Genomic DNA, 11,873 nt, shown 5'->3' with positions numbered 1-11,873 from the left:
CACTTGCACATTTATCTTGGTTTCTTATTTTTCAATTCTTTATTTTTGTTTCCTTGTTCTATTTTATGCTTTTGTTAGTTTGGTCCCTTTGCGAGGTACTTGAGATATCTCTTCGGCAAGTCCTCATTAACTTTGTTCAACATAACTCGGAGCCTTTACATAAAGCATGGCAGAGATACAAACATTTGTTCATAAGCTTCCCTTACCATGATTTTTCTAGAGAGTGTTTACTTGAAGCCTTCCATAATGGGTTGCGTCTCACCCAAAGATAATGGGTAGAAAGAGGAGATGGTACCACCAATTTCTACCAAATTTCCATTGACGAAGCCTATTGGATGTTGGAAGACATGGCGGAATACGATGAGTGGTGTTGTTTCAATTCATCAATAACAAACCAAATTTGGGAGAATAATTTTAATTGTATGGAGCCTAATTTTGAATATTGCACTCAAGAAACATGGGGGGAGATAATGGAGGATTTTCAAAACTTCATCATTGAAAATCCTCAACAAGTGGATCAATCAAATTCATTGGAGGAGTTGATGAAGGATTTCACGTCTAAAAACGTCACTTGAATTCAAAGCCAAGCTACATCTTTGAAGAATTTAGAAAATCAAGTTGAGGAATTGTTCAAGGAGTTGCATACTACACCCCTAGAGACTTTGCCTAGCTACAAAGAAAATTTGAGAGGGGTAAATCATTGTAATGTCATCCCATTGGGGAGTGGAAAGGAGATGGAGCTACGCTAGCTCTTCCCAAGCCTGGACCAACTCTGCCCGAGCCTCCTTCAGCTCATAGGACCGCATCAGTGTGATGTCCTCGAGTCATTGATTGAAAGTCGCAGTCTGCCAAATCAGAATATCAGATCAGTCAAAAGATGAAGAAATAGATAATGAATTGAGGTAAACATTTGAAGACTTACCCTTGCGGAGGAATGGCGGCTAGTGGCTACCAGCAAAACCCAATTGTCATTGCCACAACGTGCGAGAAGGAAACTCACATAAGGACCCCACTACCCCCACTATCCCTTTTAGAAGCTCTGTGGCGAGTGGAGCAACAGTCTCTCTTACTCTCCCCACAAGGAGAGGCTCCAACTCCTCGCAGCCAAGAGGAGCAACAGGACCCTTCGGATGATCCTTGTGCAAGAACTCAACAAGAAGTTTGAAGTCCTCGCCACCCTCGTCGATACAGGCGTTGTAGTACTCAAAAACCCGCTTATGCAAGTCTTCCCCATCATAGTGTTCTCGGAAAACTATCAATAAAGGTACCCTGACCAGAGGGGAGTTGGGCACCTTGGAAGGGATTTTCTTACCCTTCCTGGAGGATTCACCATCTTGAGGGGAGGAAACCTCTAGGTCAATGACCCCACCTGGAGCCACCGTCCTCGAGGTGAGGACCGGTGGAGCAATTAAAGGGGTTGTTGGGGCCATCGAGGCTAGAGCTGCAGCAGTCGGGAGTGTAGACGCCGTGGTTGACGCCGGCAGGAGATCTATTTCAGAGGGCCCTGATACCCTCTAACGCTTCGACCTCACCAATTCAGACAGGCCCATCCTATCTGCACAAAGGAAACAAACTAGTTAGGCCCTCTTAAGGGAAGGAAAACAACAAAAATAAGCAAAATCACATGCGAGACTAAGTATAAATCTCCTTGGGAGCCCATCCGTGATCAGGCTCCTCGGAGTGGAGGACGAAATGGTAGAATTCATGGATGAGTCGACCTATCTCCTGCGTCAGATTGGTCTCGTACTGACAAAACCAAGTGGCATACATAGTCGTCATCTCGCCAAGAGGCACGAGTCCTTGGGGGTTTCTCTTCCTCCTCGGATTGCATAGGAATACGTGTTGGGGTTTTATGCCCTAATTAAAATCCAATTTCTTTGTAATCTCATTTTATTATCAATAAAAGAATAGAAATCATTTTAGACATGGTCAATCACTTTGCTCACATGTTTTATTTTCCTGATTATTTGTTTAATATAAACTTCTATTAAATCCTGAGCATATAACTAATCATATTTATAGTGACGTAATCACAGTGGAATATATATATGATTATATAATCAAGATAAGTTAGTCTTAAGATTAGTCAGTGCATAGGATTTACACTGACTTGCCAATCAATGATATAATCTACTTACACATTGTAATGCTATGTTCTTTCCAAAATATTATCAAAGTATATAAGATCGGATGTATTTACATCGAACTAGACCGATATTGATAGTAGATAGGATAAGTAAACATATTGTTATTATCTATTCTAGTCATATCATATAGTTGCCATAGGTTAATTCGATCTCAATTCTGAGTGGTTAGTATTCTAACTAATTGTATTATTTGAGTTCTTTAACTTGTTCGTTACCAGCTTACTCTACGAACTAGCCTATACTTACATCTTGGGAACTCAGTAGTATAATTGAGTGGGAGTGTTAATCATAGATATGAACATCTATAGCTATTGATGAAGAAGTAAAACGATGGTTTCCTTTTAGTTTGGCTCAAGGTGCTAAATGATAGAGATCTCATTTCAGTCATTGTTTTTAGTTTAATGAAATATCATTTACAAAGAACTAAGTGTTTTAAGGATAAATACAATGAGGGGTATAACGGTATTTTAGTCCCATTGTAGACCATATATAGAGGATTGAGTGATAATTATGGTTGTAGCAATGGATAACTAATAACATATCTATATTGTTTATAGAGCGTTCTATGAATTCAAGAATGCAATTCTGAGTGTTTAGTGGACCCACGGGGAATTAATATGTTTGTAAATTTATTTGTAAAATTTATGATAACTTATTCGAGCTTAATTTCATAGGCCCATGGTCCCCACTGTACCTTGGATAAAATCATTTAGAAAGTCTCAATTAATTGATTTAATAATCAATTAGAAGTATCAAAGTTGACCAAGCCAATTTTGGATAGTTTCACAGAGTTATACAATCTATAGAAGAAAAGAGATTTAAGGGCAGATTTATTAATTAAGAAAAATTGGTATCTAACTTAATAAATAAGTTTAAATTATTGTTCAAATTATAAATAATTAATTTGGTAAAGGGTTTAAATAATTATTTAATTAATTAATCAATATAAAATAATACTGGCCTTGATTTAAGTCCAATAGGCTTATAATTAAATGGGAAATTTCATGGGCCTAAAGCCCATGATAATTTTGACCTAATGGCTGATATTATCTATTATTTTATTTATTTTTCAATTAAATAAATGACCTAATTGAGCCTATAAAAGGAATTCTAAGTGAGAGTTGAAATCAAACGATCTAACAGATGATCAGAATATCTATTCTTGATGTTTTAGGGTTTTAGACATTCTCTATAGCAAAAGTCATTTTCTAAGCCTCTATATTATATTCTTCTCTTCTTCTCTCTGTATCTATCTCATGTTTTGATAATTGCCCACTCTAGTCTAGGTGATTCTAAGGACACTTTGGAAGACTGTGAAGAAATTAGAAGATCGATTCAGTTTCTTTGTCATACCCTGCGACAGAAAGGATTCAAGGGTTAGAGAAACTGAAGGAAGGACTTATTCATTCTGATTCACATAATGTAAGTGTTCTTATCATTATCTCTTTTTACATTCAATTATAGAAACATGTTCTAGATTTTCTTATATTAATTTCTTTAATATATGATTTACATGAAAATAAATAAGATCTTGTAAAAGTTTTCCAAAAATACGTCGATGAGGTCCTGATAATCTTGGTACTCTTCCTCAGAACAACGATGTCCTAGGATTTTCCCACACTCGTGGAGTGATGGAGAAAATAAAGACTAGTTGGGACTAGTTCCCTCCCCTTGGCGTACTTAGCATAATGGAGAACAATGGGGGATTTACCTTGGGGTATGGAAAATGACCCGATCTTCGCCTCGAGCTCTGACTCAAGCTTCGCGGAGGCCTTGATGATGAGGACGCTCTCCACATGCTCCTCATGAAGGCGTTCCGTGTGTATAAATTGCACCTTAGCTGCCACATAGTCAGTGTGGAGCCTCGCCTCGTGGCATGATTGCTTCGAGTCCTGAAATCTAGTGAGGACCATTGGGCTTATACTCTGCCCCTCCTGCAGTAGCCCATACTATTGAAGGTGGACATCAGTAATGAGGAAGGTGAGATCCAACTCCTCGACGCGAATAGTGTTCATTGCCTTAAACCTTTCATTGAAGGATTCAACGAAAGGTGTATCGTGATAGGGACCTGAAATGAAATGTTTTAAGAATAAGGATCAATTATGAGTAGGACACTATTAGATGAAACTATGCAAGGACAAAAGCGCTTACCAACTCTAGTGAAGTCTAGGAGTAGGGTGGGATTGGTCCTCGGCAGGAATCCACTCGCCTAGAAGAAGTGATCCTTGTAGTCCCGAGCGTGCTTCTCATTACTGCTCAGAGCCTTGTAACCCTTCCCCGGGATCGTATGCTTCATCAGGGTGTAGTACCCATCTTGGTCCCCCTTCTTCGGGCATTGCCAAAAGCTGTATATATATATAGTGTCTCAACAAGGGAAGGTGTGGGCCAGTTTCGTCTCCTATAAAGAATGTAAAGCCCGGCCAGCACCCAATATCCATTCGGGGACCACTCCGGGGTCGAAGAACTTGAGGAAGTTGACATAGTACTGGTGCAATGGCAGGGTTGCACTAGCCTGGAGATGAGAGGCACTCCAGGGTCGAGCCCGTGGATACTCTTGTGCGCCCTATCATCCTCCCGAGACAAGCGCACCAACATCTCGTGGTTATCCAACCTGCATTAGGTAAGCATCTTTTCCAAGGCACCTCAGTGTCGGAGCTTGCTAGGGATAGCCTCTGCCTCAAACCCTGCGACAGTGTAGGGTTTGTACATCAGCATCGAACCTGCATTGGATTCTTCCTCTGAGGTGCATTCGGAGGGGTTTGGTCGCCATCGAGGCGAAGTCCTCTCGTGCTACGAGGGCTTGACTGCTACCAGCCACTTTTTGCTCCTTCTTGGTTGTTTCCTCAGATTCTCGAGCAATCTGTAAGATTTTAGCGTCAAAGGCGTAGAACCCTGGTGTGTGTAGTTTGTGGAGCTCCTCGGACATCTGAAACAACAAACCAAGAAGTTAGTTCATTGTCCCAAAAACAGATGGGTCAAAACGAGAATCCCTTAGACATCTGCTTGGGGAGAAGACAGAAGAAATTCTAAGGATGAGGGATGTCCTCCGGGCCAAAGAATCAGCAACAGACACTACAAGAAGAAGACTCTACAGCAATGACTTCTATTGCGATGACTTCTATTGCGACGACTTTATACGACTCTAAAGTTGTTGCTGTATGTAGGTAAAAATCCACGAAAAATTATTTTTTCTTAATTTATTTAAAAATAGCTGCAGCGACGACATGTCGTCGCTATAGGGTCGTCAACAACACACAAGCAGACCCTCCAAATTCCTTATACCCTACAGCGAGGGTACCGGCGATTTGGAGGGAACACGAGGCGGGAAGTGACTCTACGGCGACGATTGTCGTCGCTGTAGAGTCATCGTGGAAAAAAAAAGAAATATGTTATTCTAGAGCGATGACATGTCATCGCAGTAGGATAGGGAGGGAACTTAACCGCCAAGGGTCGGTTGCCTATTTTTCACTCCCTATGGCAAAGACATGTCGTCGCTATAGAGTCCAATTTAATCCACTGGTCAGTTATTTTGTACTCTATAGGGACGACATGCCATTGCAATAGGAACCGCCAAAAAATTTAAGTCAAATTTTACTGCCTACAGCGACGACATGTCGTCGCTGTAGAGTACAAAAATAGCACACGAGAGTATTCGTGTCCTATTCACCATGTCGTTGATGTAGAGTACAAAAATAGCACATGAGAGTATTCGTGTGCTATTCACCATGTTGTCGGCGTAGGGTCTCACTGTTTGAGTGAAACAGTGCATTTGATATCAGCGACGACCGCTTATTTCCTATAGCGACGACATCGTCGCTATAGGATCTATCCATATAACTCCCCAACCCGAGCCTTCTTCTTCATTTTCTACAAAAAAAATTCTGCAACAAACCATAGACCTGACGGAAAACCGTCCCCCATCGGCGATCCAATTTATTTCAGGGCGATTTCTTGCCATTTCATCCCTCTTTTTGTAATCTAAACCCATTTTATTTGTATTTTATGGTTTAAAATGTATTTTTTTTTGTTAGTATATGTGTGTATTTTGTGTTTGGTATAAATGAGTTTTTGAAATTTTCTGGCTAATTTTTTTTTTCAAACTACTTATGCCTAGCCCGAGCCTTGGGATTAGATTATTGGCATTGGATAACGCTCTAGCTTGACTTTTGGGTATTGTTTTTAAGATTTTTATTATTCATTAAGTGTTAAATTAAGTTTTCAATTGTGTAATTGGTTATTTTTTATTGTGTTGAATTTTGTTTTTTAGGTTAGATTTGTATATTTGTTAATTTAATTATATTAGTATTTTTTTAGGGATAGATTGTAAATATATTTATTAATTTGATTTAATTAAATATTAGATGATATAAAATAATAGATGTTATAAAAAAATGCATATGATAGGTTTAGACATTAGATGATATAATTTTTTTATTAATATATTTATGTTTAATTTTTATGTGAATATGTATGTATTTGTATATAAATGTGAATATGTTTATATAATTTAATGTGGATATGAATATTAGAATTTAATAAAAAAATAGTTTTTTAGCTTCGATAAATCTAATTAAATATTTATAATATGATAAATGTATATGCTAATTTAGTTTAATTCTGATAATAAAAAAGTTAATTTGACATAAAGAAGTTTCATAGTTGTTTAATATTTGATTACAATAAAATTAAATATTAGGTTATAAAAAAATATTAATTTAGGTGATATTTCATTGTATTGAGTATTCTATGCTATAGGTTAGAAAAATCAATATTAGATGTTTATATTATTTTTTTTAATTATATATATGTTAGGTTAGAGAAATAATATGTTGATTTGTGAATATGTTTATAATTTATTTTTGTTGTTTATTTGTCAATTTAAATGATTGCATAAAATTTATGTATGCTTTGGGACTGATTTATATGTTTTTATGCAGATTTTAAATTTTGAGATACGTTAGATTACAGTCGTTATGCTGCCGAAATTTTTGTAGATTTAGAAAAACTAAACATTACAACATAGTTTTAAAGTTAGTGTGATTAAATTTTTTAATTAATAAATTTTAAATCAATTAATAAAAATTAATTAAAATTTTATAAAGTGTAAATTAAATAATAATTTTACAATTATAAAACACTATCAATATTTTTTTTTATAAAATAAGTAGAAATTAAAATAATAAACTTTAATGGTAAATTAATAAATTTGTAATTAAATATTTATTTATTTACTTACTTTTATAATATATTCATAAAATTTGATAATATATGTAGATAAAATAGGTAATTAAGTTAACTTTATTCTTAAAATTAAGTTAAGATTAAAATAATAATTTTAAAATAATAAAATTTTATTGTTGTTTTTAAAAAAATAAAAAGTGAAAATTATATTAAGAATTTGATAATTATTAAATAACAGAATAATAATTATAATTAAATATTTGATTGTATAATGAAACTTTATAATACATTCATAACTAAAAATAATATATATTCTTAAAATTTGATAATATATATTCATAAAATTTATTAATTTATTCATAAGATTTCATAAAATTATTAGCAAATAAAGGTAGTTTTTATGATTATCACATTGTGATAATTTATTTTCCACTTAAATCAGTTATAACGATTGACAAGAGTTGGATAACTAATAGACGACGTAACTCTAATGAGTTTTGGAATGGTCTTCAAGCATTTATACAAATGGCCAAGAATCATGTGAATGCTTCGGGAGAAGTCAGATGTCCATGCGTTCAGTGTGTCAATATGTTGAATCAGAAACTGGATGTGGTGGAGGCTCACATACACAAATATGGGTTTCTGCAACGATACCTGAAGTGGACCTACCACAGTGAAGTTGATATGCCTCCAGTAGTGGACGATGGGGCTCCAGTGACTGATGAGATGATTGACATCATCAATGATTTTATTGGTGAACAAGACACTAACGAAAAAGGCGTAAATGAAGAAATTTCAGATGGTGGTGGCAATAGTGCGGAGAATCAATTTGATGACCTGTTTCAAAAGGTCGAAGCTAAGTTATACCCTGGTTGTACATGGTTGTCTTCCTTGAACTTCTTGGCGAAGATGATGAACATGAAGGGTATGAATAAATGGACAAATAGTTCATTTGATGAATTTTTTAAGTTTATGAAATTTGCATTCCCGAAGGAGAATAAGATTCTAACTTCATTCTATGAGTCTAAGAAAAAAATGAGGAAGTTAGGGTTAGGTTATCATTCAATTCATGCTTGCAAGTACGATTGTTGTTTGCTCTGGAAGGAGAATTCCCAAAAACAGAATTGTCCTGTATATGGTGAGAGCCGATGGGTTGACAAAGACACAAAAGGGAAAAAAGTCACCCACAAAGTGTTGCGGTACTTCCCTTTGACTCCTAAGCTGAAGCGTCTTTATGTTTCAAGGCATATAGCAAATGATATGACCTGGCATAGCACGGGACAGTCGAAAGAAGATGGTGTGATGCACCATCCTGTTGATAGGGGTGCTTGGAAAGAATTTGATTCCAGATATCCTGATTTTTCCAAAGGACCCAGAAACAATTGATTGGGTTTGGCTACCGATGGTTTTAATCCATTTGGTAACATGAGTCTATCTTACAGCACGTGGCCGGTAATATTCTGCACGTACAATATGCCACCTTGGTTGTGCATGAAAGAGTCATCATTCATGCTGACCTTATTGATTTCCAGTCCGAAATCACATGGGAAGGACATGGATGTCTTTCTGAGGCCTGTGGTAGACGAATTGAAGGAGTTGTGAGATGAAGGTGTTCAAACCAGAGACGTTGCAATAAACAGCGTATTCAGAATGCATGCAGCACTATGATGGACTATTAATGATTTTCCAGCTCGTAGTAGTTTGTCTGGTTGGAGTGGCCAACGATATATCGCATGTCCTTTATGCAACGAAGACACTCCTTCATTCAGGTAATTGGGAAGATGGCTTATGTTGGTCATAGAAGATTCTTATCTTCTACACAAAAGTGGACGAAGAGTAGTTTTTTTTGTGGGAAATATGAAAAAGGACGTCCTCCAAGAAAATTCAGTAGTTAAGACACACTCGAACAATTAGCGCATATTCAAGATCATTTTTCGGGTAAACATGTTAGTTCTGGGGGTGTAAAAAGAAAGCGAGATCTAAAAGAGCTTAATTGGAGTAAAAATAGTATTTTCTTTGAACTTGATTACTGGTCTGAACTTGAACTGAAGCACAATTTAGATGTGATGCATGTAGAGAAAAATGTTTGCGACAGTTTACTCGGTACTTTTCTTATGAATGAGAAATCTAAAGACACCACCAACACATGAGTAGACTTGTAGAATTGGGGTATCCGAGAAGAGTTGTGTAACGCCCTAAACTCCAGGGACCGTTACCAGTGTGCCTTTTAAATAGTGCTAAACTCGCTAATCGAGTCATTTGGCCATAATTGTGTAACTAAGTATGATTAGTGGTTTAGGGTAAAAATTTTTGTTAAGAAATAACGTTTCACTAAAACATTTACTGTATACATTATGGATCCCAAAAATATAATATAAAGGTTAATTACAATAAAATATTTACAACCAGCCGATCTAAGCGGCAAAATAGGGTTTAACCCTATTTTCTTTTTCAACTCTCGGCTGTGGCGGTCGAGCAGCCGCATATGTACACATCGTCACCAAATCAAGGATGGTCAAACTTTCTTTTGACTTTACCTACACCACATAGCACCCGTGAGCCGAAGCCCGGCAAGGAAACTCAATATGCTCATGAAGAGTAATAACATGTCATCAAATCATAATGTGCATGCCTAGGAATAATAGCCTTATTCATGCATGCAAACAAATTCAGATAATGACGAAGGATTCATGATGAGGAATCCTGCCCTCCTGAATGGATGACTATCAAGTCAATCCTAATCAGATGAGTGATTTAACACTTTGTGGTTTCGTTAACCATAGTGAGTGACTGACGAGCAAGTCACTACGAGGCTCAGCACCCACAGCCATGTGACGACGCAGTCACTTGGGCCTTCTGGCCCTGGCTCTAATCAAATGAATGACTAATGTGTAGTCACTAACATAAACAGATGACTAAATGATGGGTAGTCACTAACTTAAACAGATGAGTGAATGATGGGTAGTCACTACCTTAAACAGATGAGTGACTGATGGGTAGCCACTAACTTAAACAGATGAGTGACTGATGAGTGGTCACTACGGGCTCAGCACCGATAGCCATGTGACAAAGCAATCACCTAGGCCTTCTGGCCCTGGCTCTAAGTGGCTAGCCATAGGCTAGAGAAGCGCTTTTAGTTTTCATCGAACTTGAGGTCAGTCTGGCATTAATGCTCATGATGAGTCATTCAATGCAGATGTCGATTAGATCTAATCTTCGTCGGCTTGCGTTAAATACCATGTGACCAGTGCTCAGTACTACTGCCGAACTTGACTAATGAGTCACAGCTTCAGAGTTAATACTTACACCATTGCCAATTCTGACTAATTAGTCAATGCAACGCACAAGTAAGCAATGCTACCAGACATATATCATATGTCAAATATCCAAATGTAGGGCATTCAGCATGCTTACTCAACAGTTGCTAGCATAATTATGATCATGCACAAACACAGAGACTCAACCTCTGATCAATCTCATATTCAACATTCATGGCATGCCCTAATCACATGTTTCTCATGCATCACATGCATCACATACTGGGTGCAGTTTTCTTACCTCTGGTTCAAGCGAGAAATAACAATTGAACGACCCTTGAGAACGATCGATCCTTTGATCCCATAGCGGTCACCTAGTCATAACCAATTATAACTTCCATTAATGAAAATCAACCATAAAAGGGTCTTGACCTAAACCTCACTCCGGGGACCCCGAATTGTACCCAAACGGTGAGTAGATTCAAGCTCGAGCCTTAGGAATTGAAACCCCGAGCCAAAAACCCTAAAAGATGCCCAAAATATGCATCAGAGAAAACAGGGTAGCGCTACAACCAGAATGAAAAACCCCTGGCTAGCACTATAGCGCTCCCTTTGGGCATTGTACGCTAGGACCAAGCAGATCACCCTAGTTTTTCCCCTCCTTGCTATCCTCCATTTCCAACCTGAAACTCAAGCTCCCAAACACCATTTTAAGTCCCAAATGAACCAAAATACCATCTACACATGACCTAGGCATCATAACCTAAGAAACCTTAGCCAAAAACTCCAATTGAAACTCAACTTTCAAACCAAAACCCAACTGAAACTCAAATAGAAAAATAGAGCAAGAACAAATGTTTTAATGGCCAGAAACTCACCTCATTCTCAGCTTAGAACCCTCTTCAATGGTGTAACACAACCCTAGATTCTCAAAGCTTGGTTCCTCAAAAGAAGCTTCAAAATGCAAAGAGAAATGGAGAGGGAATGATGATCAGTTGAAGAAGGAGGAGGTGGTCTGTTTTGGTTAATGTCTACAACCATCTAATGACTAATATATATCCTTTAGGGTGAAAAGACTAAAATACCCTTAGGTCATTTCAAATCCCCTTAACGCCACCAATGGAAAAATCGTCATTTCCTGTCTATTTCGTTAATCATAATTAACACCCTTAAATTTCCATTATTCTCAAATGATAATAAATCATGTCCCATTACCCTTTAATTCCCGGTAATCTTCTAATCCTCAAATCACCCTGAGACTCAACCTGAGCCCCGAAACTAAACCCGT

The sequence above is a fragment of the Humulus lupulus genome, chromosome X, assembly GCF_963169125.1.
Source record: "Humulus lupulus chromosome X, drHumLupu1.1, whole genome shotgun sequence".
Lineage (NCBI taxonomy): Eukaryota > Viridiplantae > Streptophyta > Magnoliopsida > Rosales > Cannabaceae > Humulus > Humulus lupulus.
This window is presented reverse-complemented; position numbering follows the sequence as displayed.